This window comes from Aquarana catesbeiana, linkage group LG04 (assembly GCF_042186555.1).
Source record: "Aquarana catesbeiana isolate 2022-GZ linkage group LG04, ASM4218655v1, whole genome shotgun sequence".
NCBI lineage: Eukaryota > Metazoa > Chordata > Amphibia > Anura > Ranidae > Aquarana > Aquarana catesbeiana.
In genome coordinates, this window is record NC_133327.1 from 294,492,872 (window position 1) to 294,520,432 (window position 27,561).

General features: G+C 44.4%; 1 protein-coding gene and 2 pseudogenes across 1 annotated transcript in view; 2 read left to right on the forward strand and 1 right to left on the reverse strand.

Moving 5' to 3' along the window:
- Window positions 1-5,160: 5,160 nt before the first annotated feature.
- LOC141141238 (E3 SUMO-protein ligase ZNF451-like) overlaps window positions 5,161-27,561 on the reverse strand; it is a 40,698-nt pseudogene continuing 18,297 nt past the window's right edge.
- On the forward strand, window positions 19,565-19,696 carry LOC141141913 (U2 spliceosomal RNA; annotated as a pseudogene).
- Window positions 22,456-27,561, forward strand: part of PRIM2 (DNA primase subunit 2) — a 449,872-nt gene continuing 444,766 nt past the window's right edge. Inside the window, exon 1 of the mRNA XM_073626716.1 lies at window positions 22,456-22,649. The gene's annotated coding sequence lies outside the window, so the exon portion shown is untranslated. The remainder of the gene's footprint in view (window positions 22,650-27,561) is intronic.

The following is a 27,561-nucleotide window of genomic DNA, read 5'->3' on the forward strand; positions in this document are numbered from 1 at the left end:
GTTGCCATGAATGTCTCCTGCGGTAGGATGTTCCTGATTGAATAGATAGATTCCATTCTGAATCTCTTGTATCTTATTCCTCGGTTGAGTGGTTTGAGGTTTAGTATCAGCCTTAGTTTGCCTGATGGTTTTCTTTTTGCGAAGATGTGTGAGTAGAAGCCCTTTTGTTCCTCCTCTTGGGGAACGTGACAAATCACCTTCTGATCTAATAGTTTCTGTAGGGATTCTAAAAACACCTTTGCTTGATTGCTGTCCTTGGGTAGCATGGTCGCTAAGTATTTGGTTGGGGGGCGGTTGGAGAATTCTATTGCGTAACCGTCCGCTATGGTGCGCAATATGAATTTGTTTTTTGTTATTTCCTCCCATTGGTGGGAGAAAGCCGCCAATCTGCCCCCCACCTGAAGGCAGTCATTGTTTTTTGTTCTTTTGGGTATTAGGCTTGAGGATGAATTCACCTTTGCCTTTCTTGTTTTGTTGACCCCAGTGCTTTTTTGCCCCTGGCTTATTGAATTTCTTGAAATGCCGAAAGGGCGCCTTCCCTTGTCTCTTCTTGGTTTGAGGGAACCCCTTATTTTTTGCTGCAGTCCTATCCAGGACTGTTTCTAGCTCGGGACCAAACAGTAGGTCTCCAGTGAATGGTATGCCACATAAACGGTTCTTGGAAGGTGCATCCCCCCCCAGGATTTTAACCACAGGGCTCTGCGGGCCGAGTTTAGTAGTGCCGTGGTCCTAGAGGATATTCTGACAATTTCTGCTGAAGCATCTGCCAAGAAAGCTGCCGCTCTAGTTAGTGTGGGGATGGTTTTAATTAGTTCCTCCCTGGGCGTGTCGTTCTCCAATAGATCTTGCAGCTGGGTTAGCCAGATTAGCAAGGTTCGGGCTGTGCAGGTGGAAGCAATAGCCGGATTTAGGTTTGCCGCCCCTGCTTCCCATGCCCTTTTCAGGAGAGCTTCTATTTTCTTGTCCATGGGGTCGCTGAGGGTACCTGCGTCATCAAAAGCCAAGTCCGATTTGTTCGTGATTTTTGCCAGAGAGGCATCCACCTTGGGGCATTTAGCCCAGGTTTTGGTGTCTGCTTCCGCAAACGGGTATCTGCGTTTGATTGTGGCGGGGATGAAAAGCTTTTTCTCTGGGTCTTCCCATTCCTTTTTGACTATGTCTTTAAGTGTTTGGTGTACCGGGAACGTTCTTGGCTTCTTGGGCTGGAGCCCTTTGTACATTCTGTCATGTATAGTGAGTTCTGCGGTTTTCTGTTCTTTAATGCCTAGAGTGTCAGTGATGGCTTTGAGAAGACTGTCCGTGTCCTCAGAAGGAAACAGGTTGCAGTCTGTCGTGTCATCTTCCTCCTCTGAGTCTGAACAGATACCGTCTTCTGATTCAGATTGTTCAGATTCATCTGAATCCACCTCTTGTTCTGCCTGTACCTTGTTCTCCCTCGGAATGTGTGTTCCGCTGGTAGATGGGATACTGGCCTGAGCGACACTTGCTGGCGTTTCTAATTTTTCGATAGCTGAGCGTAGTGGTGCCGTGGTGCTCTGAATTTCTTTCTTAAAAGAATTGAGCAGGTCTTTCAAAAATCCCTGTGATTCTTTTGCCACCATTTTGTCTAAGCATTTCTGACACAGGGGCTTTTTCCAATCTGGGGAAAGCCTGTGGCTGCATGAGGCACATGTCTTGCCTTTACCCTTCCTTTCCTCAGGGGTCTTTGCCTGCAAGTGAGCATAAAAAAAAAACCCCGTGAGATAGGTGGTCAAAAAAAAACTGCCTGTAGATAGGCAGTAAAGAGGTTAAGACAGAGATAATTCAAGAATATTCTGGCTTACCTTGGATCTGTCCTGATTTGCAGGATCTGCAGGGCAGGGTGGGGAAGCGTCAGACATGATCAGCCACCAGGATCCTCTGCTTAGAGGCCTTTTTATCTGCTTCCTGCATAAGCTCCGGCCCTGCCCCCGGCTGACCCCGTGCAGGTTGGTGGACACACCTGCACATGCCGCTGTATTGTAGAGTAATCGTGCTGGTAGTGAAGGGTAGCATTAAACAAATTTGCTATTTGTATTCTGTTTTCTTTCTCTGTTTTTTTTTTTTTTTTTTAAACTTCCCGCCCCTAGGTGTCCCTGCTCTATCTCCGCAGTGGATAGACTACGGAAAAATGGCCGCCAACCCGGAAGCGGAACTTCCTCGGCGCCATCTTGGTACACCCCTGACTTCCTGTAGCGGCCTGTGGCGGTGAGGACGCTGCTGCGCCGCCCGGAGAGCGGCGGATTCGTTTGGGGGGACAGCCGCAGCCACCAGGGACCTAATTGGAAGGTACAAAACCCTCCCTGCTAGACCCTCTGCTGCTGAGGTTTTCGGCGGCGGTCGGTGGCGGGGGGTGGGGGGTAGGGGGTGGGCGCCCATCTATGCATGTATCCATCCCCCCTGGCGGGCTCCAGATTCTGCGGAAAGCCAGAGGGGGGTGTTTGCAGAAGCATACACAGGTCTAAACAGAGGCATGGGGTGGGGATGACAGAGTCCTCCTGCAGCCTGGGGGGATGATTGCAGACCCCTCAGTAGGGGCGAAATCTCAGGCTTTGAGCAATGTTGCCCAGTGCTGCGCCTGCTCGCCCTCCCAAAGCCCCTTGGGCTGTATGGGATGCTGGCAGGGGGTCTCCTGCAACAAGCACAGAGACAGGTGAGAATAAAATAACAAACGTTTTTGCAGCTCCTGTGGGTCCGGAGGAAACACAAACAACTGAGGCACACAGGTAAGAGTGTGAAATTTATAATGGACTAATGTGTTTCCTGTTTTAGGGAGGAGGAGCCTATCTCTCGGATGCTGCCCTGGAAGACGATTCGAGAAAAAAACACTACACAGGTTTTTAAAGTAATTTATTAGGCAGCCCAGGGGGTCTCTTCTGACTTCTCCACTCTCCGGCCTCTTTTCCCGCTCTCCGGTCTGCATGCTCGGATAAGGGTCTGGTATGGATTTTGGGGGGGACCCCCACGTCGTTTTTTCAGCATAGGGGGTTCCCCTTAAAATCCATACCAGACGTATGCCTCTGGAGGGGGAACCCATGCCGGTTTTTTATTTAAAATTTGGCGTGGAGTTCCCCCTCATAATCTTCTTTTTCCTGTAAAGTCACTTCACTATAGATGAGGATCTGACTTGGAGGCGACTTCCATTGAATTCTACGGGTACAGGTCGCCTAGAAGTAGTACAGTAGTTAAAGTAGTTAAAGGGACATAGACCAGTCAAAGAAGGGTCCACGGAATGAGGGCTACGACCAGAAACAGATATTCATAGTGCCAGAAAGTCCTTTAGGCTCTGCAGCTACTGCGGAGATATGTGAACACAATCTCCTACTGTGCGAATTGGATGCGGGGAAACCCGCATCCAGTTCACACTAGTGTGAACCCCGCCTAAAGAAAAAGAAAGAAAGTGTACCTTCCAATGGAATGGTAGTCACTCTATTCAAACAAGTAAAGGCAGGGTTGAGTGCAGGATTGGAACACATCTTGCCACATTCCTCATTAAAAAGATATAATAATGTAGGGGGGTGGAGGAATACATTTGCTGACCTACAGGGTCTATAGAACCAAGACCAGAGGCAGAGCTGGTGGTAGCAACAGCCTGGTTATTTAACTTCAGAGTAGTGTTCAATACATCAGAGAGTAGCCAAGCTCTCTTTGTTTGGGGGCATGGCTCAGAGATGGAAAAGACTAACAGAGAAGATCACCAATAGTCTTACAGCAGCTACAGTAGTTGACAAATCAGCCTTAGATACCACTAGAGAAGATATGGCGTTTTAGGCCCCTGCAATTAGTCAGTTACCTGTTGAGTAGTCTTGAAGCTGAAATCTAACATCGTAAGAGAAAAAAAAACATTTAAAGAAAAAGGTGAAGAGGCAGCTATACCCAAGGCAGTAATGGAAGACTCCAAAGAGATTGCTGGCATTAGAATGTAGGGGTAACAGGACTCGTAGCAGTGATGTCCCAACTTTTAAAGGATGCATCCACTGCATGCAGATCAGGGCCCATTAATGGAATGTGCACTGGTATCCTTTGTGGCTACAGGATGATCCCGTGTTAAAGTCAAACGTGCTGTGGCCATAATAACAATGAGCAACCTACAGGTTTGGGGTGGGAAGACAGGCCTTGGTTACTCACAGAACATGGATAGCTGGGCAAACACAGGTCAAACCCAGCCAGCTCAGCAAACTGAAGGTGATCAAGTGTCACTGCAGGCGTGCTGCAGGAATTTGTCTCAGACCTATGCTCCACATGTCTTGGAGCAGCAGGGAGGGGATGCTTCTTCATTATGAGCTAGCCTAAATCTATCACATTAGCACCTTCTCCAGTAGCTTAACTCCTTTACTCCGTTTGTGCTGCCCACAGTGGGGAACTGGGGGAGAGATGGTAAATCCACCTTAACCTTAAGGACCTAAATCAGAGGCGATTCCCGATTTGGTGCTCAGCCCACATGCACACAGCCTACTCACGTTAAAGTGATAAAGACAAGGCCTAGCTACATCAAATCCACACCTATGAATCTGGAAACCACACCAAAGTGACAAAAACAGTTTAGGCTGGGAAGCACTCTAAGTAGGTCCCAACACTCAGAAGGTACTAAGCTTGGTAGGGCATTTTGCAATGAGATCCAACAGCATGCTCACATCTAAACCCATCAACAGTTTTAAAATGAAGAATTCACAAATTTTGCCAAGACTAATGCTGGGCCATACACTATACAATCAAACAATCGGCTGAACCCATTCGTTCAGTGTACATAAATGAATGCATTTTTTGTTCTTTTTTTACATATACCTAGTGCAGAGAATTCAGACGGGAAACACATTAACCTTTCAATCTATCGTTCATTTGCCAGAAAATTTCCAAACTTGTCCTTCGTTGTTTTGGCCCAAAAACACCCCAACGTTTATCGATTTTGTGCCTATTAACTGGCCAAAAAACAAACAAACTGTCTAAATGACCGAATTTCGACCCATTTTTGTATAGTGTATGGCCAGCATAAGCCATGGACGAGTCAATTTTTTTAATTCAACCAGCAGGTTGAATGAAAAAAAAAAACAAAAAAAAAAAAACAAAAAAAAAAAAACAGAAACGCAATAGGCCAATCCACACATTCAATGTGGATAGGGGAATCTTTCCAGCTGAGCTATTTTATTCTGACAACAGGGAGACTTCCCCTCAGTCAGAATACACTGATCAATGTTGCAGGCTACAGCCTGCAGTGTTGATCGGGCAGGGAAAATCCGACAGGGCACTTGTACAGAAGTTGATCGGTAGTCCAAAGTGCCCATACATGGATCAAGATTCAGCTGGTCCCTGATGAACTCGCCAAACTTTGATCCATGTATGGCTGGCTTTAGTGATGAAATCAGGAGAGCTGGATAGAGGTCTATTCTCCTAGGACTGGAAGGGGTTATACCCTGGAAGAGCCTACTATTTTTGTTTGGTCGTGTCCGATCTTCCCCTAGGCAGTAGTTTAACCCAGTTGTTTCCAGGATCCTGCGATCCTAAATGGAGGTGACAGAAACATTATTATGAGTCTTGGTAAATAGTAACAACTATGTATTAAAGCCTACACAAAGTGGATTACAGAACAAGAGGCATAGCTTAATACCTTGCTGCAATTATTATCATAATTGCTCATGAAACTCACCAGAACGAAATAGACCCAGATTATTAAAATTAGAGTTGTCTCAATACCACTTTTTTTAAGACCGAGTACAAGTACCGAAACTTTTTCATTTAGTAGTCGCTGATACCGATACTTTTTTTTATGTCATGCAGACATTATAATGATAGGTGGCAATGACTGATGGCTGGCACTGATAGGTGGCACACTTATGGGCACTGATACGTGGCACTTATGGGAAATTGCTGGCCTGGCAGAATTATACGAATGATGAGGAAAGGAAGGATTTTGCAATGCTATAAGGCATATAGCATTGAAAAATCCTTCCTTTCCTCTCATTATTCAGGTCATTTATCATATACAGTAGTATTATGCGACATCTTGGTACACCTTGCACTCGACCGAAGTAACCAGTAGTGGACATCTTGTTACACCCAGCCTATATAGTTCGAGCTGGGTGTAACAAGATGTCCACTGCTGGCTTACTGCAGCCGAGAGCAGGGTGTAACAAGATGGACGTCATGATATTTAACCTCTGAGGGAGCATAGAACGTCCCTTCCTTTATCGAATGTCACAGCTCTGGTCTCCAATTTCGACAGAATATGCAGCTGCCACCCTGCCAGCTTACCGCTAGTTCCACTGCTGCCAGCCTGTTGACTTGCTCACCGATTCGCCCGCTGACTGCCGGTTCCGCCGTATTCTCAGGTATCAGATAAGGCATCGGGCGCATTTGTGCAATTACAAGTACTTGCACAAATGCTCAGCATAGGTCTCGACAGTAGTATCGGGACAACCGTAATTAAAATGAATCTACTATTCATTCACCCAACTGATGCCTTACAGAGAACAGAAGATCACATTAGCTTTAATATCTAGAACTATGAAATAACCAAACATCTAACTTTGCACAGCTCAGGTCTTTGTACATTTATCTCATTCTGTTAAGAACAAAGAAAACTTCCAAAAGATTGTTTGTTTATCGCATCATATGCAACACCAACAGAGCTGGCTGGTCATGTGATCACTGATCTCTACTGAGAAATTAGGTATTTGCAGCATTTATCTTTATAAATCATACACAGAGGGGGACACTGCAATAGGAGGCAGTGCTGAAGGTGTATACAGGTTAGTGTTATGCAAGCAGCAGGAGGGTCGGCACTTAACGAGCAGACAGGCAGAGAAGGGGGAGGACAACACAGGAGCAGAGAGGAGAGCAGATAGCAGGCTGCGGGTGACGGAGGCACGTAAACTTTTTTGGGTTAAGAAAAGCTTTAACAAAACAGGTGGTGAGGATATTAAACGCATTTAAAAGAATTAATCAAAATAGTAGACCTTTTGAAATGCCTCTTGATTAGGACGAAGTTGGTCGGTGGTTATCAGAGATTATTACCACCCACATTTATTAAATAAGGTAACCTAAATCAATACTCTGATGTTTACCAGCAAGGCCTCATACACACTGGACAATTTTACAGCTGCTGTTTTTGGATTCAACCGTTTTTTTTTTTTTCGTCAGCTAGTAAACGCCCCAACATGTTATCCTATGTGTCCGTGCACACATAGGTTTTTGTCAGCGTTTTTTGGCAGGGGCGTTTTCTGCCTGGAAAAACAAAAGAAAAAAAAAACAAAAACCAAAAAACAAACCAAAAAACAAAAACAAAGAAACAGAACCAGTGGGTTTGAAGAGGAGTTTTTCAGCTGTAAAAATGCTCTAACTCTGAAAAATGCTGAAAAAGTGGGTATTCTGCATGAGCATTCTTGAGCCGCAAGCTTTTGTGAGAGTATAGTTTTTATAAAAAAAAAAATAAATAAAAAACTGCTACTGCAAAAATGTGGCAAAACTCATTCTACAACTACAGCTTTCTACAGCGAACACTACTGGTGATTTTATAATGACCAGTGTGCATGAGGCCTTAACCGCTTCAATACCCGGCCATAGTCAAAAAAAAAAAAAAAAAAATATGACACGCAGACCTAATCAGATAGCCTGTGCGAAAGGGGCCTTAGTTACCCTGAATTCAATTTGTGCTTTTCCTATGCAGACAATATGTGTATCCAATGTTGACACTAGGTGTAAAACACCTTAAATTTAAGTATAGACTGTGAGCTATATGATGTAATAGAAATATACCTTGTGTGGTTTCTGATATGCTGTTAAGTAAAGCACACATCACATCTCTTCCTACATGGTGAGGGTTTAGTATATGAGCTGAACGTTGAGTTTTCTTGAACTGGTTCTCCAATTCTATGAAACCTTCATCACCAGACAGAACAGAAAAAAGGATTTTTGCTTGGGAAGCCACTCATCTAAACGACCAGCCTAAAAAAAAACATTATTAGAACCTTTTAAAATGCATCTCCTTTTAGGATGCCTCCACGGGGATCCTTTATTAATTTTAAATTGCTGTATCTGCCCCGGTTGATAAAATTCCCCTTTACTTCCAGATGATGCCCAGAACACTACTTTCAGCTAAGCTTCCTTTTTTTCCCCCCTCTTTGCAGTACATTTTCCATTTTTCTTTTTGGGGAGTCCCACAGGGGTTGGTTACAGGGTGAAACAGGACATTCAGATAAAAGCAATGCCTTGGGTTTCATTGGGATAGGAACTCTCCCCTATGTTGACACAAACAGCAATTAAAACATTACAGAGAATCTAAATTCATCTTCGACTTTAGGCTGGGTTCACACTGCTGCGGTGCGGGAACGCAGCGAATTTACTGCGGGTTCCCGCATCGCACCAACTCGCACGGCAGTTCACACTGCCATATGCGAACTGCTGGGGAGTGTCATACAATGTTAATGACACCCCCAGTTCAGCCCGCATATCGCGAACTGACAATTCGGACATTTTCGGATCGCATAGGTGTGAACACCCATGCGATCCGATTTTGGTCCGAACAAAAAAAAGGGTCCTGTGCGAGTTTGGACCGAATGCGGTGCGATATCAGCCATACTATCTGTATGGCTGATATCGCACAGCACAGACATCGCATGTGATGTGAACAGCAGTGCGCTGCGAATCACATGCAATGTCTGCCACCGCAGCAGTGTGAACCCAGCCTTAAGAAGAATCAGAAAAAGGCAAGGCAATGTCGAAAGGTTGATTTAATGTAAAAGGAAGAAAAGACCTGTAAGTAACATATACAATGCATTCATAAAGTATTAAGAACCCCTTCACTTTTTTCAGTTTTGTTATGGTGCAGCCTTATACTACAGTTGTTTAAGTTCCTTTTATCTCATTAATCTTCACTCAGTACCTTATAACAAAGTAAAAACAGATTTTTAGAGAGATCTGTGAATTTATTAAAACGAAACCGAAATATCACATTGGCAAAAGTATTCAAACCCTTTACAGCAACACTTGAAATTTATCTCAAGTACCTCCCCTCTCTCTATCCTTGTTAAGATGATTCTACACCTTGATTGGAGTCCAACTGTGGTAAATTAAATTGATTGGACAGGATTTGGAAAGGCACACTCCTCACTGGCTGACAATGCCTCACAGCTGACAATGCATGTTGTACCAGAGCAAACGTCATGAAATAAAAGGAACTGCCTGCAGGGCTCGAAGATGGGATTATTGCAAGGCACAACTCTAGGGAAGGCTACAAAACATTTCTACTGCACTGAAGGTTTCCAAGTGCACAGTGGCATCCATAGTTCTCAAATGGAAGAAGTTTGGAAAAACCAGAACTTTTCCAAGAGCTAGTCGCCCAGCCAAACTGAACAATTGGGGGGAAAGGGGCCTTGGAAAGAGGTGACCAAGAATCTGATGGTCACTCTAACCAAGCTCCAGAGATCCTGTGTGGAGATGGGACAAAGTTCCAGAACAGCCTTCACCACAGCCCTCCACCGATCAGGGCTTTATGGCAGAGTGGCTACACAGAAGCCTCTCTTCAGTGCAAACACATAAAAGCCGGCTTGGAGTTGGAGAAAAAAAAAAAAAAGCACCTGAAGGACTCTCAGACTGAGGAACAAGATTCTCTGGTCTGATAAAACCAAGATTGAACTGTCTGGCCCCAATTCTAAATGTTATGTCTGAAGGAAACTAGGCGCCGCTCATCCCCTGTCTAATATCATCCCAACAGTAAAGCATGGTGGTGGCAGCATCATGCTGTGGGGGTGTTTTTCAGCAGCAGGGAGTAGGAGACTGGTTAGGGTTGAGGGAAAGCTAAAACTGTTCCACAGTGCTCAGGACCTCAGGCTGGGCCGAAGGTTTACCTTTCAATATGACAATGATCCTATGCACACAGCCAAGACAACACAGAAGTGGCTTAGGGACAACTCTGTGAACATCCTAGAGGGGCCCAGCCAGAACCCTGACTAGTAATCCTCTTGAACATCTCAGGGGAGACCTGAAAATGGCTGTCCACCGATGGTCCCCATCCAACCTGACTAAGCTTAAGAGGATTTCCAAAGAAGAATGGCAGAAAATCCACCAATCCAGATGTGCAAAGCTTGTTGCGTCATACCCAAAAAGACTTGAGGTTGTAATTGCTGGCAAAGGTGCTTCAACAAAAGGACTGAGTAAAGGGTCTGAATACTTAAAATACATGTGATATTTCAGTTTTTTTTCTTTTTGATTTAATTTTTAAAATGTTGTCATAATGATAAAAAAAAAAATAAAACAATTGTAGTATCAGGCTGCAACAGAACAATCTTTTTTAACCATCTCAATACAGTGCATTTTAACCCCCTTCCTGCCCAAGCCATTTTTCAGCTTTCAGCGCTGTCACACTTTGAATGACAATTGCGCGGTCGTACAACACTGTACCCAAATGAAATTTTTATTATTTTTTTCCCCACAAGTAGAGCATTTTTTGGTGGTATTTGATCACATCTGCGGTTTTTATTTTTTGCGCTATAAACAAAAGAAGAGGGACAAGTTTGAAAAAAAAAACACAATATTTTTTACTTTAATAAATATCCTTTTTCTTTTTTAAAACAAATTTTTTCCTCAGTTTAGGCCGATACTTATTCTTCTACATATTTATGGAAAAAAAAAATAAAATCGCAATAAGCGTATATTGATTACTTTGCGCAAAAGTTATAGCGTCTACAAAATAGGGTATAGATTTATAGCATTTTTATTATTATTTTTTTTTTTTTTACTAGTCATGGCGGTGATCTGCGATTTTTATTGTGACTGCGATATTGTGGCAGACACATCGGACACTTTTGACACATTTTTGGGACCATTCACATTTATACAGCAATCAGTGCTATGAAAATGCATTGATTACTGTATAAATGTGACTGACAGGGAAAGGGTTAACACTGGGGGTGATCGAGGGGTTAACTGTGTTCCTAGGGAATGTTTCTAACTGAAGGGGGAGGGGACTCACAAGGGGAGGAGACTGATCTGTGTTGCTCTGTACTGAGAACACAGATCGGTCTCCTCTCTTCTCTGACAGGACGTGGATCTGTGTGTTTACATACACAGATCCACGTCCTGCCGTGTTACCGGCAATCGTGTGTGCCCGGCGGACATCGCGGCCGCCTAGTGGCACGACGCGTGCGCAATTACCGTTGGCGGCGCGCCCCCCCCTTGGTGGGTGAGGAAGGCGAGGGCGTCATATGACGCCCTCCCAGAACGAGAGCCACGCCGCCTCGCCGTCATAAGACAGCCGGCAGGCGGCAAGCGGTTAAAAAAGAACTGAAGAGGGTCTGAATACTTTATGAACGTTACTGATTTTGCTTAGCAGAGAGAAATTAAACTAAATTAAATGTCAGCCAGTATATAAAACAAGTAAATAATGATATGAAACATACATGAATACATATGGCAAAGTCGGTAGCATCTTCAGAGCAGCGAGGGTGAAGGAAAAAACAGCCAGTATTGGATAGATGCTTGAAAAATTTGCAGTCCATTGGAGGTTTCCATGCACCCTTCCCTCCTACAAATGTAAGTAGAATATTGATATACACTGATATAGTCTAAAACACACAGCTATTAAATGAAAAAAGAAATCTTAGAAAGGCAATTTTTGGTATGCAGGCTCTTCTTACCACATTGTCACCACAATATTTGGTTAATCTGCCTAATAAAATGAAATGAACCACACCACAGAATCATTGTTCTATAAATTATGATCTTCACAGTAACAAATCCTATAAAAAAAAAGTAACTCCACAAAAGTAAGAAGGGTCGCTGGTTCGAATCCCGACCACGACGCTACCTGCCTGGAGTTTGCATGTTCTCCCTGTGTCTGCGTGGGTTTCCTCCGGGTACTCCGGTTTCCTCCCACACTCCAAAGACATGCTGGTAGGTTAATTGGATCCTGTCTAAATTGGCCCTAGTATGTATGAATGTGAGTTAGGGACCTTAGATTGTAAGCTCCTTGAGGGGGTAGGGACTGATGTGAATGTATAATGTATATGTAAAAGCGCTGCGTAAATTGACGGCGCTATATAAGTACCTGAAATAAATAAATAAAATAAATAAATAACAAACTTTGTTGTACAGTGGGGCAAAAAAGTATTTAGTCAAGCACCAATTGTGCAAGTTTTTCCACTTGAAAAGATGAGAGAGGCCTGTAATTGTCATTATAGGTATACCTCAACTATGAGAGACAAAATGTGGAAACAAATCCAGACAATCAATTGTCTGATTTTTGAAAGAATTTATTTGTAAATTATGGTGGAAAATAAGTATTTGGTCACCTACAAACAAGCAAGATTTCTGGCTCTCACAGACCTGTATCTCCTTCTTTAAGAGGCTCCTCTGTCCTCCACTCATTACCTGTATTAATGGTGCCTGTTTGAACTTGTTATCAGTATAAAAGATACTTGTCCACAACCTCAAACAGTCACACTCCAAACTCTACTATGGTGAAAACCAAAGAGCTGTCGAAGGACACCAGAAACAAAATTGTAGACCTGCACCAGGCTGGGAAGACTGAATCTGCAATAGGCAAGCAGCTTGGTGTGAAGAAATCAACTGTGGGAACAATAATTAGAAAATGGAAGACATACAAGACAACTGATAATCTCCCTCGATCTGGGGCTCCACGCAAGATCTCACCCCGTGGGGTCAAAATGATCACAAGAACGGTGAACAAAAATCCCAGAACCACACGGGGGGACCTAGTGAATGACCTGCAGAGAGCTGGGACCAACAACGTGTCCCCCTGCTTAAGCTAGTACATGTCTGGGCCAGTCTCTAACCATCTTTTGTATCATGTCTGCAATCTCTTAATTAAATTTAAACACACTGCTAATAGCATTAGCAAAATTTCCATTTGGTGCAGACATGATACAAGAGATACATGCAGCCTCACCAGTGCCCAGCAGCCTCGCCAGTGCCCGTCATATGCAGCCTCACCAGTGCCCATCATACGCAGCCTGCCTGTGCCCAGCAGCCTCACCAGTTCCCGTCATATGCAGCCTCGCCAGTGCCCGTCATATGCAGCCTCGCCAGTGCCCGTCATATGCAGCCTCGCCAGTGCCCAGAAGCTCCACCAGTGCCCGTCATATGCAGCCTCACTAGTGCCCATCATATGCAGCCTTGCCAGTGCCCATTAAACGCAGTCTCACCAGTGCCCATCATATGAAGCCTCACCAGTGCCCGTCACATGCAGCCTCACCAATGCCCAGCAGCCCCACAGTGCCTGTCATATGCAGCCTGCCAGTGCCCGTCATATGCAGCATGCCAGTACACAGCAGCCTCACCACTGCCCATCATATGTAGCCCCACCAGTGTCCATCATATGCAGCCTGCCTGTACTTGCATCAACGTCAATCTCTGTGTCACGGAGCTGGATTTGAATTGCCTGGCTGCAGTAACAATGTCCCGCCTCCTGTAATAACGTCACGCTGATTCAATGTCCCACCATTGGATCAGTGTGCTGTCTATCACAGGAGACGGGACACTCTTACTACGGCCGGGCAAGTCAGTTCTGTGACACACGGAGATCGTGGTGAGGGGAGGAGGAAGAAGGGAGTGGAGGACTGGGCACGCCAGGATAACACTCCCACAATGGGTGGCACCCGGGGCGGACCACGCCCCTTTTCTGTATCAGCTTTTTTTCATTTGGCCAAATGAAAAAAAACAGTTTTCAGGCCAATAATTTTCGGCAGCCGAAATTTCAGTGCACCTCTAGCAGGAACTATGCCCACTGTTGCTGACAGTGAGGGGGGTAATGTCCCAAGGGCTGGATAAAAACAAGTAACATCCGAATCCGGCCTACGGGCCGTAGTTTGCAGACCATTGCCCAAGGTGAAGCAATTTCCCTTGAGTGGATCACATTTTGTAGGGACCTTCTGATATGTAATGCAGCACAGCCTGTTAAGACATAAGTGTACTCAATCTGTTCCAAATACAAGAGATGGGGATGTGTGATGCTATGTGTCTATATTCTTAAATAAAAAAACAAATGAAAAGTAAAGCTCACCTTGAAATCCCCACACAAATGTTCCCTGGTTTAGGTATCCTGGCAGATGAGAAAAAAACTGGGCCCAGTTGTCCAAGTCAATAAAAACAATGTGGGTCATTGTTCTCAGGAAATCCAAATCTGGTAATTCACAATCCTGCAGTTCTAGAGCAGAAGATTTTTTATATTTGCCATTACTTTGATTTCTCAATGAAAAAAACGTAAAGTATGTGACAAAAATAAGCAATAAGTAAAATTATTCTCTGCACAAACCTATTAATAAAACAAGAAGTAAGCAATGACCTATGTTCAGCTTCACACAAAAAATTAATAATAAGATAAAAATTGTGTATTGTGCAATTTTGTAAAAATGTGAACCATAGTCCAAATCCTTAATATTGCGTAAACATATGAAGAACAGACAAATGTCCACAGAAATGAACCTCTTCACGTGTGTTTTTCTCCAAAAAACCTGTGGAATCAGTGTATCTTCCATAAGCTTTCACCAGCATTAATACCACAGGCGAGTCCCACCACCATTGCCTCTCTAAGGTCCCTGTCACCTTAACATGTGGGCCTATTTTCAAGCAATAGGTCAACTGTTCCTTCCCCTTTAAGGGGTCTGTTACCAGGGCTCTTATTGTCTCCCCTTCTGGAGATCTACATCTTGGATCCTGTATGAATCACAGCTACTCACCATGGGCTCTTTCACAAAAGAAGGAAACCAACAGTGTTTAGCACATATGAAAAGAACAAACATGGCTGAAGCCCATGTGAAACAGGCCTCTATGGATAATAAAATGGTCTAACAGGCTCCAAAATTCTACATTCATGTGTCCAGGCAAGCACATGCAGCCCTCGTTCATACTGAGCACAGCTTTGAAGTGAGTTCAAACGATTTCAAAGCCGCATTTCAGTCTGACTTTGGAGGCGACTTGAAAGGCATCTGTGTGGGTTTATGCACAGATGTCTATTGAAATCGCCCCCGAAGTTGTCAAAAAGTAGTGCAGGAACTACTTATGAAAATTGGTGTGGCGTCCTACCGACTGGGACACTCCTATTGCCGGCAATAGGCTCCGAATGGGAGCTGTGGTGAATGGGAACTGTGACACAGTTTAGGTACATATATCAATATTGTTTTACCTACTAAAGGAGTTGTATTTTTCTAAGCCAGCCAACTGATTTACATACACCTGCTGCAGTGTTCAGCCATGCAGGTGGAACAATTAGTGCCCGTTCTCACCAGAACGCGGTGCTGTAAACAAACATTCTGTGCGCGTTTCCTGCACATTATTCAAAATGCACTGCAGTTGCGATCTGAAGCGTATGTCAATGGTAATGACACCTCAAATGCAGCACGTTTGCCTGTTTTGGGTACAGAGGTGCCATGCAATCCGGTTGCATTGCATGCACTACTTTCGGTGCTGTCTTGTGCGATTCAGCCCATTAAAAATGTGCATAAATCGCACTGCACCGCATGTGAATCGCACAGGAGTGCGCAGCGAATTCCCATCTGATTCCTAGTGTGAACCGCCCCTTAGCCAAGAAGGGGGCAGGGTGGCAGAGTGCAGGTGTTTATTGCACCCAAGATTGAAGTGCTTGAGCTTCACAGCAGCATCCAGCAGACTCATCCTGTCTTTGTAAACAAGATGAATTTGTCTGTATTTGCACTTGTGCTGGTTCCCTCTCAATATAATAGGATTTTTATAACAGCTTACCTGTAAAACCCTTTTCTTTTGAGGTTCATCACGGGACACAGAGCCTCAGTAATTACTGATGGGTTATAGGGTATCATTAGGTGATTTGACACTGGTCACACCCTAGACAGGAAGTTCAACCCCCTATATAACCCCTCCCCTTCCTGGGGATACCTCAGTTTTGTAGCAAAGCAATATAAGTGTATTAGAAGAGGGGCGGGACCTCTGTGTCCCTTGATGTACCTCAAAAGAAAAGGATTTTACAGGTAAGCTGTTATAAAAATCCTATTTTCTTTCTCGTACATCACGGGACACAGAGCCTCAGTAATTACTGATGGGATGTCCCAGAGCAATGCTATTTGAGGGGAGGGGACCACACAAAGTAGGGTGTAATCAGACCTGAGGACCCTGTACCGCTGCCTGCAGCACACTACGCCCAAAGGCGATATCCTCATGCCTTCCCACATCCACCTGATAAAATCTGGAGAATGTATGGACTGAAGACCAGGTTGCGGCCTTGCAGATTTGAGCCACAGAGGCCCGGTGATGCACTGCCCAAGAAGCACTAATAGCCCTTGTGGAGTGTGCCTTGATTTGAAAAGGTGGAATTTTCTGTTTCAAATCGTAAGCTTAAATAATCATTTGTCGAATCCATCTTGAAATGGTAGACTTTGGCGCTGCCTGTCCTCTATTGGGACCTTCTGGCAGTACAAACAAAACATCCGTTTTGCGAATTTGAGCAGTTGCTTATAGGCCTTGACTGCTCTTACTACATAGGTAGACCACAAAGGTAGAACAATATCTTGGTTTAGATGAAAATCTGAAACCACTTTCGGTAGAAAGCTAGGATGAGGGCGCAATACCACTCTATCCTTGTGTATGATTAAATAAGGCTCTTTACAGAAAAGAGCTGCTAATTCTGATACTCTTCTAGTAGAAGAAATGGCTACCAGAAAAAAATTAACTTTCTTGTCAACAAGACCAAGGAATTTGACGTATTGGTTCAAAAGGCTGTTTCTGTAAAACTGATGGAACCAAATACAAGTCCCAGGGGTTTAGGGGCGCCCTAACCGGATTAAGATGCGTTACCCCCTGTATAAAGCTATGGACTAAAGAATGCGAAGCAAGCGGCCATTGAAATATTACTGACAAGGCCGAAACCTGGCCCTTGATGGTACTCAAGGCCAGCTTCATTTCTAATCCCATTTGTAGAAAGTCAAGAATTCTACTTATGACATATTTTCTGGGATGCCAAGCCCTGGATACACACCAGAAGATCTAAGCTTTCCAGACTCTTATGATAAATCATTCTGGAAGCTGGCTTTCTTGCATTGATTAAAGGTACAAATCACAGGACCTGCAAGCCCATGACTCTTCAGAACGTGGGTTTCAATAGCCAGAACCTCAAATTTAGCGTTTGTAAGGCAGGATGGAACACTGAACTTTGGGATAGCAGGTCTGGACTTGACAGTAGGGTCCACGGGGGACCTACTGCCATCTTTACTATTTCTGCATACCAAGCTCTTCTGGGCCATGCTGGGCCACCAGAAGTACCAACTTCCTTTCCTGCCTGATTCTGCGAAGAAGTCGTGGCAGTAGCAGAATAGGAGGAAATGTATAAATCAGGGAGAATTGATGCCATGGAGTCACCAACGCATCTGTCCCGCATGCAAGAGGATCCCTTGTTCTTGACACAAAGTTATCAATCTTGTTGTTGAACCTGGATGCAAAGAGGTCTACATCCGGAACCCCCCATCTTTGGCATATGGCCAAGAAGACGTCGGGGTGAAGAGACCATTCCCCTGGGAATAACTGCCGGCGACTCAAGTAGTCCACCTGCCAGTTCTCTACTCCCGGAATGAAGACTGCCGATATGCACGGCACATGCTTCTACCCAGATTAAGATCTGGTTTACTTCTCCTTGGGCTGCATGACTCCTGGTGCCTCCCTGGTGATTGATATAAGGCACTGCTGTGGCATTGTCGAACTGGATCCTGACAGGGCAACCCTGTAACCTGAGTGTCCAGGCCTTTAGGGCTGGATACGCCACACGGATCTCTAGAATGTTGATGGGTAAGGTCCTCTCTGTCTTGGACCATCTCCCTTGCACAGTCGACTGTTCCAGAACTGCTCCCCAACCCGAAAGACTGGCATCTGTTACCACTGTCCAGGCAACTGGAAAAAAGGGTTTTCCCTTTTGCAGATTTTCGGGTATCAACCACCAACTGAGGCTCTGATGCACTGTAGGAGACAGACGCATCGGGAAAGCCAATGCCTGAACCTCCTTGTTCCAGGCAGACAGGATACTGTTTTGCAGCAGTCTCAAATGAAACTGAGCATAGGGAACTGCTACGAATGAAGCCACCATCTTCCCCAGTAGCCTCATACAAAGGCGAATAGGAGGATCTTTGCCCTGACTACCTGAATCAGTTCTTTTATGGTACTGATCTTTGCCTGAGGTAAAATACCCTCTTCTGGGCTGTATCTATGACCAAACCGAAATACTCTAGTCTTCTTAATGGTTTCAAAGAAGACTTTTCTGAGTTAAGGAGCCAACCTAGGTATTCCAGGTAGTTGACTGTGGTGACCAAGCTTTGGTCAAAGCGGGCTACCGAGCGGTCTATCAAGAGCAGGTTGTCTAGGTATGCTATTACCGTTATACCTTGGGCCCTTAATATGGCCAGTGGAGGGGCCAAGATTTTTGTAAACACCCGAGGTGCAGTAGCTAGCCCGAAAGGCAGAGCTATAAACTGAAAGTGGCGTTTTTCTACTTTGAAACGCAGGTACTTTTGATGAGCAGGGAAAATAGGTACATGCAGGTATGTGTCCTTGATGTCTATCGACGCCAGAAATTCTCCTTCTTGTAGGATGGAGACTACCGATCGGATCGATTCCATGTGAAAGGATCGTATCTTTAGGAATCAGTTTAGATCCTTGAGATCTAAAATGGGTCTGACATCTCCATTTGGTTTTGGAACCGTGAAAAGGTTTGAATAAAACCCCAATCCCTGCTCTTGCGTGGGAACAACCACGATAACTTTTTGCGACAATAGTCGCTCCAATGCTAGAAGAGAGACTTCTTTTTCTCTGGGTCTCTGGGAACATTTGATCTGAGGAAACGAGGAGAGGGGAATTCTCGGAACTCTAGTTTGTAACCTAGAGCTAATGTGGACATCACCCATCTGTCCTGGAAATCTTCTGTGACAGACCTAGCCGGGAAAGAGACTTTTGGAGAGGACTGTATTCTAGCCTCTTGCCGATCGATCGGGGGCCCTTGCATTTGGGGGAACGGTGCTCTTTGTGAGCTGTATGCCTGGGGACCCTTGAGGTGGTGTTGCTGTGGATTCAGGTCCTGGTCCCCCAGGACATGCAGACTCTGGGGACCCTGGATTTGCCATATTGGAATAGTGGCTGATTCATAATGCTGGGACAGATACTGTTAGGAGATGCTGATGTAAATTCCAACACCTGTCTATTGTCTGCTAAAATGTGTATTGTAAATAAGTCTACTATGAGATCTAAGAGTCATTAGATCCCCATTGTTATTTGTGTTAATTAACTCTGCTATTGTGTGAAGAAGAATCTATGTTGATTGTGATAATGTTGATTGGATTTTCTGAACTACAAGACGGCCAGTCTGGCCTAACGGTCATGTCTGAGTAATCTAGGCTGTCTAAAGGGATTAATTAATTAGCTCATGTTAATTAGGTTACAGCTGTATTGTTAGAGTAATATGAGCAGGAAGTCTGCACCTCCACTTTGAGTGTATAAAAGCCTGTATTTTGCAATAAAAGAGATTCCTGTTTGAACTTACATACAGCCTGCCTGGTGTTTGTTCTGAGCTATCACAACTGGGTTCACTTCTCGGCCTTTTGGCTAAGATCAAGTGTAGTATCTGTTCTTATCAGTTTCCAGGAGGTGGCGCTTGCTTCCGTCCCTGATCTATGGCGAAATAGAGACGGGATTGCGGTTGCTATGCAAAGCCTGCTGGAGTAAAGGTGACCTGGAGCGGTTTGTAGCCGAAAGGGAAGCCTTCTGATGTGGATGGAGAACCACGGGGTCTGATCCGGAGGGTCGGGCCCTTGGCCTTCTGGCCTAGATTGGGGTAGCTCTAGCTCCGGCCAGTTTTTCTGGGAGAGAACGCCTACTCCTCCTTCGGGGGGAGGGGGAGTGGTAAGTATCTCCTGATGAATATAATTAGGCAGGAGGAACGGAACGATGGTGGAGTCAAACCACAGGGCTCTCACCGGGTTTCCTGAACTCCAGGCCTTCCTGGTTGGGGTGGGGGCTGCTGTGGTCTGGGCTGTGGGTCAGGGTTCCCTCGAAAAGCCAGTGGTGAATGTGCCCCTGAAGTGGCAGTTCAGGGGTGCCGTATAGTCACGGTGTGTAAGCACTTGATTTTATGGCACCATGGTCACTTTCACCACAACACACGTTTTTCGCACCTGCCTCTTGGGCCGGGCCTTTTGGCCAGGACCAGGGGAAATTTTTATGCCTGGCCGGAGGGCCGGCCATTGTATAGCACAATGGCCACTTTCACTCTCCTATCTCACTATCTTCCCCACTCTTTCTTTTAGGTTTGTCACCTTTTTGTCTTTTTTTTGCTTGTCTTTGTATACATGTTTTGTCACTGTGTGGCGAGTAGGGTGTGGGTCCTCTGGCCTACTCTGAAAGTCTTGGGAGGGGGTGGACATAGGCCTTCTGGCTTGGTTCGCCCTCTCCTTTGAGGGGTCTCCCTTCGGGGGAGCCCCACTGTACTTGGGTTGGTCTGCTTCGGCAGACCTTCCAGTTGTGGGGGTCCGCCTGGTTTCGGCCAGATGGACCCTTTGTCTGAGTACCTCAGTCCCTGTCTGGAGCCTAACGCCCCGGGGGATCAGGGTAAGGTCCTTCCCTAGTGGAGGACTCTGTACACCTGTTGCACGTTTTTGTGATTCACTCTTTATGTGTGGGCACTTTTCTTTTTGGCATCGGGTGGAAGTTTTTGAGTTGTGTTTTGCAAGCCACTGGCTTTTCGATAAAAAGAAAAAAAAATCACAACTGGGTTAGAACAGCACATAGCTGTAGTTCTAATCCCGGAGCATCGGATGACGGAACCATCAGACGTTGCAATCTGATTCAATAGCTGCAGAGGAGTGTCGGAAGAGTGGAACCGAGCGAGCAAGGGGCTCGTTACAACCTCCTACCAGAGCCTTGAGAACTGTAGCAGTCTTCCCCCCACCTGAGCGAGCGGGGGCACTCCTTCATAAAGAGGCTTTAGCGTCATGTCTAGTAGGCTTCCTCCCACAGGACTTCTTTTGTCCCTGGGTCGACTCTGAGATTTATTTCTTGAGCCTGATGGAGGAGGCCGTCGCGACTGCCTGGAGGTTGATGCTCCTGGCACTGGGGACAGAGCCTGTTTAAAAGAGGGACGTATATCAAATCCTCTCCGAACAGCCTTGCACCATGAAGGGGAAACCCAGCCAGAAGCTTCTTACATGGTGATTCAGCTGAAATTTTGGATAATAGAATCTCTGATTGCGTCAACAGCAAACACAAAGCCGCTGGTAGGCTGGCAGACCCCCGGGCTTGCTGTTCAGGTAAAACTTTGAGGACCTGTTTAACATGGTCTCTCAAGTATTGACAGACTGATTGCTGCCACTGCAGGTTGAGCTATTAGGACCTTCTGCCGCTGAACCTGCCAAGAAAAACACTTTTCAACAGGAATTCCAATTTCTTATCAGTTGGATCCCTAGGTATCTGAGCGTTGTCGACAGGACAAGCCAGACTTATATACGGAGGAATGGCGGCGTCAACTGCCGGTATACCCCCCATCTTAGTAAATTTTTCCTCCATAGGATAAAGTGTTGAAAACTTTTTTAGGCGGAAAAAAATGTTTATCTGGGTGATCCCACCCAGAATAAATAAGCTTTTTCAGTAACCATAAACAGAAAAGCATGTGTAGTTTGAGGAGGCTTCAGTAAACACAAACCAAAGGAGGGTTCTTAACTGACTCAGATACAGGTAACCTGAATGTGGAGCGGACCAATCCAGCCAAAATTTGCACTAACACCTTCTTATCCTGAGAAGCTGAAGAGGGCCCTTCCACTTGATTCCTCAGAAGAGGAATCATAAGTCTCATCCCGATCCTCAGAGGGATTCCTCTCCTTTTTTCCCCAGAGTTCCTCTGTTTGAGGGTCCTGGGTGGCAGAGGGGGACCTAGTGCGTTTTCTTTCACAGAGTGAAGATGCGATTAAGGCCACCAGTCTTTTCTCTAATCCATTAACGGTTGAGGAAAGAACTTCCTGTGTACTGTATACAGGGGCTGAAGTGCCAGAAGCAGTTGCAGCCCCTGACCCCGACGGCTCACCCTGGCCAGCTTCCCCCGGTGCTTCAGGGGGGAAGGTCCTGCAGAAGGGGGGTCCTCAGAGCCCCTATTTTTCGGGGTATATGTATCTCTTTTGCCCCTAGTGCAAAACACAAAAAGCAGAGGCACTACCAGAATGCACTGACTGCTGAGCAATGTAGTTCTCCCACCTCACATGCGCCCGTCTGCTCTGTGTCCCTCCATAGGCCGTGTGCATCTGAAAAGAGTGCACCTTATAGCCTGTATGCAGCCTGCAATGTGAGCGTTTCACCACGCCAGCGTTACATTAACGCTCCACCCCCTCCCGCCCCCCCCTCGTCCTTTAAAAAAAAGACTGTTTCCTGCGCGAGCTGAGGCTCTAGTTCCTCGGATAGCATGGATGGGGAGGGGGGGGGGGTCGGAGGAGAGAGGAGGGCCGGTGGATGGGAAGCCGCTGTAATGGCGGCGTGCGGCATACTACCAATTCCCTGTGCCTTTACCTAAGCCGTGGGGGGAGAATCCCTGTAGGAAAAACCCCCCTTCCCACATCCTACCTGGAGCATGGCTTGGAGGAGCGTACAGCGTGGACACCGAGACAAGACAGATCAAGCATGAAAAGGTATGTGCTCTTGACAGCCCCCGGTGGCGACTATAGACATAGCATACATTTACTTAAAGGAGAAACCTTATAAGAACTGGAAACATTCTTAAGGAGTCTCCCTTACCTTATTCAGCTGCAGGGTTCTGTTGCAACAGACCCAATCTTCACCTCTCACGGTGGGCTCCGTTTAGAGAAAAACCTTCAGAGACTGGGGCCCCCTATGTATAGGGGGATCCACAGTTCTGGCCCCGTAAAGCACCCCGCCAGGGATATGGCTGAAAAAAACAAATACTGGATCCCGGGGTCCAGCTCTCTAAAAAGAGAAGCATTACAGGTAAAACCTTGTTTCTTCGGACACGAGGCCCGGGTACCATCCAATTCGGCCTGGAAAAGACACTTTGAATGGATCCGGCTGCATGGCTTGCCCCAGTATAGGATATTCCTTTGGTGATCAGCACAGCACATCTTATTCATGACCAACACCTAAGACACTGGTGAAAAAACTGAGGTATCCCCAGGAAGGGGAGGGGTTATATAGGGGGTTGAACTTCCTGTCTAGGGTGTGACCAGTGTCCAATCACCTAATGATACCCTATAACCCATCAGTAATTACTGAGGCTCTGTGTCCCGTGATGTACGAGAAATATATATATATATATATATATATATATATATATATATATATATATATATATATTTTACACACACACACACAATTGCACGATTCTGGCTAAAATGAGAATCACTATTTTTTTGCTTCGAATAAAGATAATGATTCTTGCGGCGTAACATCTTTCACATTATACAAAAAAAATGGGCTAACTTTACTGTTTATTCCCTAGGGTCTCTGCTTAAAAAATATATATAAATGTTTGGGGGTTCCAAGTAATTTTCTAGCCAAAAATACTGATTTTAACTTTGTAAGAAACAAGTGTCAGAAAAAGGTTTAGTCTTTAAGTGGTTAAACTTTCCTTATTTAAAGATGGAAGTTCATTCCTTTGATCTAAGAATGAAAAGTTACATTGTTTATAGTGATCTCCCAGCGTTTTTTTTTTCTTTTGACAGCTGAGTGAGCAGAGAGCTTTCTACACTTGTTACATGAATGAATCAGGGAAATTCTGCATAGAGATCATAGGGTGGTTGAATTGAGATCACGATTTTTTAACGATTATTCGTGCAGCTCTAACACACACTTTTTTTGATTTTTACCATTTCCAGATAATACCAACCATTAAACATTCTCTAAACCTGGTATGGATTTTTTTTTTAAACTTTTTGACATTCTTTCAGAGTTGTTAAGTGTTACCATAGTGACACTGTACTACTCTGGTAAGGTGATCATTGATTTTTTTTTTAACTCTATTATTGCTTATAACAGTGATGATCATGGTTCTAAAGCAATCATTTTAGCTGTTATGAATGGCTTTCATTCATGACAGCTTGTGATCTGTAATTGGCTACAGCTAATCAAATGGTACAGGGTGCCTTGATTGACCCTGATACCATGTGATAGCTGTGGGCCAATCACAACATCACAATAGTAAGCAAAACAATCATGAATGGAAGCCATTTAGGACAATTTTATTTACATTGTAATCATACGATCGCTATGACCAATCATAGCAATCACATAAAACCCCCTGCTGCACACAGTGGCTGGGTACCAGGCGCAGTGATACGCTGTGTTGAGTCAGGATCCCTGCGTGCCCCAGGTGCTCAGCGACGTACAAGTACATCGCTGAGCCTGCAGCTGCTGCTCTGCAGAAGTAAATGTACTGTGGCGGGCGGCAAATGGTTAATGTGCCACTTCAAAAAAGATATACTCGTAGTGCCGTGATCCAAAGTGCTTCACATAGAATGGAACTCAGAGACCCTTGATCCTATTTATCTATTAATGGGTCAGGTAAAGTTTTTGGCAAATAACCTCTCTACTCCTTCAATCCACCAACTCAGGATACTGTGAATGGTCATGGTTATTCCATATACCGCAGACTAGGGAATACAGAAACTGCAAACACAATAATCACTGTAAAACCTTGTTAGCACTTAACTAGCAGGATAACTCTACTTCTGGATATACCATTACAAATGGCATAATATTACAAAAATAACATCAAAATTACCACGCTGCTCAAATGTGAAAAATAAGCTGCAGTTCTAATTGTGAGGCATACACAAATACATAAATCAAATTAATCTAAAAGAACCGCGCTACAAGATTGAATTGGTATACTACTGTGGAGTAAGACCAAAAAATACAAAAAGAAAAATTAAATGAGCATATTTAAAAATAAATCATTTAACGTGACAACAAATTATAAACTGTGTATTAATATAAAGAAAAAAAGTCCCAAACCAAATCTAGGTTTAGTGATGAAAGACCAAAATCAATAGTGATAACATAAATATTGTAAAGATGAATGACGATGATTGAAGGAGAAGAGATCCCTGAAGCCAAATCAATGTTCAAATGGTGATAAATGGAAATTCATCGGCAAAACACCCAGTGAAGAATCCACCACCTATAAAAATGCACGCTTACCAAAGGCAAGCTACAAATCAGCTTGTATGCAGATATCCACTCAGTGGGGAAAACACCTTCAATCTCCTCACAGAGGAAGGACAGGCAGGAACCCTCCGTCCAGTGGATCCAAATGATCAGCAGGGGGGACCCAGAGAAATAAAAAATATATTCTCCATAGTGTAAACAATTTATTAAAAAAGGGGATAATTGCGCTTACATCAAAAAGCACGGATAAGAGCATATACGAACATAAAACAGCCGGCCGGCCTGCATGCACCCGTTCGAGATGAGAAATGATGACGTCAGCGCGTCAGCCTTCCAAGGCTTCCAAGGTTCGTATATGCTCTTATCCGTGCTTTTTGATGTAAGTGCAATTATCCCCTTTTTAAATAAATTGTTTATACCGATTTACACTATGCAGAATATATTTTTTATTTCTCTGGGTCCCCCCTGCTGATCATTTGGATCCACTGGACGGAGGGTTCCTGCCTGTCCTTCCTCTGTGAGGAGATTGAAGGTGTTGTCCCCCCTGAGTGGATATCTGCATACAAACTGATTTGTAGCTTGCCTTTGGTAAGCGTGCATTTTTATAGGTGGTGGATTCTTCACTGGGTGTTTTGCCGATGAATTTCCATTTATCACCATTTGAACATTGATTTGGCTTCAGGGATCTCTTCTCCTTCAATCATCGTCATTCATCTTTACAATATTTATGTTATCACTATTGATTTTGGTCTTTCATCACTAAACCTAGATTTGGTTTGGGACTTTTTTTTTATATTAATACACAGTTTATAATTTGTTGTCACGTTAAATTATTTATTTTTAAATTTGCTCATTTAATTTTTCTTTTTGTATTTTTTGGTCTTACTCACAGTAGTGTACCAATTCAATCTTGTAGCGAGGTTCTTTTAGATTAATTTGCATAATATTACAGTCCCTACCAATTTTATAAAAAAATATTAAGAATATACTAAAATTGTATTAAAAAAAACATATATAAAACAAAATCTTTGTTGATGAATAGAACACTTCTATACTGCCCCCTCTAGTGTTTAAATAACTAATGACAGGTGGCAATGGCATAAATAATACCGTATTTATCGGCATATAACATAGCACTTTTTTCCCCTGAAAATCAGGGGAAAATCATGGGTGCGTGTTATAGGCCGATCCCCGCCAATTTTGTGTGATCAGAGCGATCGCCGCCGACATACACAGCCGTGTGTAAATTCAAATATGGCGCCGAGACTGCAGGGACTCGGCGGAGCCGAGATACAGATACCCAAGAGTCCTCGGCTTTTCTCTGCGCTGCTTACAGTCCCGCCATTGGACCTGTGTGATGTCGATCATAGCGCGGGACTGTAAGCGGCGCCGAGAAAAGCCGAGGACTCTCGGGTATGTGTATCTCGGCTCCGCCGAGTCCCTGCAGTCTCGGCGCCATATTTGAATTTACACACGGCTGTGTATGTCGGCAGGGATCGCAGCGATCACACAAGGCTGCACTGGGGCAAGGCTGCACTGACATGGCTGCAATGGACACTGGGGCAAGGCTGCACTGACAATTCTGCACTGGGGCAAAGCTGCACTGACAATTCTGCACTGACAAGGCTGCAATAGACACTGGAGCAAGGCTGCACTGACACTGACAAGGCTGCAGATGGACACCGATAACGCTGCATTAAACTTACTCCTAAAAGTTTGTTTTCTTAAAATTCCCTTCTAAATTTGGGGTGCGTGTTATACGCCGATAAATATGGTAATTAAAATGCTCACTAGAAAAGCTTTCAAAACATCAAATCATAATTAAAACTTATAAAAACAGACCATTATTGATAAAACAACTAAAAACCTTATGGTTCCAAATCACACTTAATTATCTATGAAGCAGTTAGGATCTATATCAATGTTAATGCCTCTAGGGGTAATCGCCTCCAACTCTAAATCCAACTAATTTCATTGCGTGAAACCGCCCTTTTTAAACTGCAGCTCCTCCAGTGTCTATTAATTTTATCTATGACATAAAAAATAAGGTGCTTGGGGTTCCTGTTATATACCAATCTAAAATGGTTGGAGACACTATGCTTTTTATACCCTTTCTGGATATTGTTAATATGTTCCCCTATCTTGACCATAAGTTTGCATGTAGTTTGGCCAACATATTTGAGGCCGCACAGAAACTCCAATAAGTATGCAATGTGCATACTTTTACACGTGATGAACTTCTTAAGAGGGTATTGCTTTTTAGTAGAATTAGTCTGAAAACTTGATCTCTTCTTCATATCTTTTTGTGTGGTTCTACATGGTTTGCAGTGATCACGCATAAAAAAAAACAAAAAAAAAACAACCCGTCTGTTCTAAAAAGGTGACCTTTCTTCTGGGTGGAATCAGGAATATTGTGGACGA